The following is a 1,992-nucleotide window of genomic DNA, read 5'->3' on the forward strand; positions in this document are numbered from 1 at the left end:
GTTGATTGCCAATAGTAAAAAGAAAGATAAGGAAAAGTAGAATGAAACCAAAGCCAAACTCATTGAAAGAGATAGGTTATTACGACATATTGCAGAGCTTGAGTTGTTTGCTCAAGAAGAACCTAGGAGTAAAGAGCAAGGTCCTGTTATTAGGGAAATCCTTGATCCTAAAATTGTTTCTACACCTAAGGTTGTAGTACAACCTAGTAGGGAGGTTCATAGTGATCCCCAACCTACCAAACCTATTATTGACAAAGGAAAATAAAAAGTAGTGGAGAATAGATCTATGGGTCTAGTGTCAGGAAGTGCAAAAGACCCCAGGGAATGATGTCGCATGAAATTGAGGTAGAAAGGATAAGGAAAGAAAATGAATACCTGCAAAGGGAGTTAGAGAAGACTGAAATAGAAGCACTTAATGCCGAGTTCAATAGAAAAATATGATGCTTGAAAGCTCCTCCTATAAATTTCCCACCTGTAGATCATAGTAATCCTACATCCCAGCATACTTCTGCCTCTCTGTTGAACACTCAACCAATGATGCAAATAGTACTATCCCACCCATTAACCAATCTAAAGGTGCTGCTCCAAATATTTCTTCTATTCCTCCAAATACACTTCCAACAAATCAAACCGGTCACAAATTGCCCCATAATCAAAGCCATTAAAATCCTAGAGTTGGCGGATCAGGCCCAAGGGTGAATACTGGAAACAACTTTATTGGAAATCAGTTTCAAAGGAGACCGATAAATGTTGAGTTGTACAAGCCTTTGTATTTTGATGGAATTCCAGGATATCCAAACCATGTCCTTATTAAAATGAGGGATAAACTCCAAAAGTTTGCTAGGAATAATGATGTCAGTGCTGAAGAGCATCTGAAATCTTTTGGTGACATGATTAATGACTATGAAATTGCGCATGAAGATGTCATCATGAAGCTGTTTGTGCAATCCTTGATTGAGGATGCTAAAGATTGGTACAAAGGACTACCTGTGGGCAGCGTTGGTTCTTGGGAAGAGTTCAAAATTTGCTTTCAAGAGAAATATGGAGACAAGACAAATGTGAGCTTCATGCTCAATGAATTTAACAACATCAAGAAATTTGATAATGAAGTCGTCACAAATTTAATGCAAGGTTTCAAAAGGCAATGCATAGACTTTTTCAAGTAATGAGGTTAGATGAAAATGTGTGTCTAACTACCTACTATAATGCATTTGACCCCAAAATGGCTTACATTCTTAGAGATAAGAACCCACATATCTTGAGGGATGCTTTTAGAATTGCAATCAATATAGAGAGTAATAAAAAAGCATCAGGTAAAGTGGGAAGAAGGACTGATGGAAGATTGTGGCAGGAACAAAAACAACAACAAAATAAATCCTCTAAAGAAGAGGATAAGATAGAGAAATTAATGACTGTTGTCAAGGATCTTACTGCTAAAGTAAGTAAACCTGATAAGCCTCACTACAACTGGCAAGAAAGACCTGCTAGATTGCATGATATGCCATATAAAACTGCATGGAAAGATGGCAAACCTGTGCAAGACAGATCAAAAGGCACACAAAATCATAATACCCTTGATCCTTTGAAGGGAGGAAACATACATAATGTGAAAAATACCCCGTGGTGTATGGCATGTGATGGGCCACATTCCCCCTATCAGTGTGTGATGGCTCAAGCTCTAAGTGAATCCATGAGAAGTGAAGATGAATCCTCAGTTAATATGTTTGTGTATACTGTAGAAACTGACTGTGAGTCTTCAAAGGATGAAGTGAGTGAATATAATGTCTCAAGAAGCAATGCAAATTTCCAGGAGCAATTGAAAATTTATTGGCATCCCACTCTAAATGTAGTTACAATACAAGATCAAGAGATTCACCTTAGAAGGCCTAGTGAGGAGGAAGTCAAAAATCTCGCTAAGGCTGCAAAAGCTAAAGCTAAGCATAATTATAATTTGAGAAGAAACAAAGATGATGGAAGTCAAGGTATGCCTGG

Source organism: Cryptomeria japonica, chromosome 10 (assembly GCF_030272615.1).
Source record: "Cryptomeria japonica chromosome 10, Sugi_1.0, whole genome shotgun sequence".
Classification (NCBI taxonomy): Eukaryota; Viridiplantae; Streptophyta; class Pinopsida; order Cupressales; family Cupressaceae; genus Cryptomeria; species Cryptomeria japonica.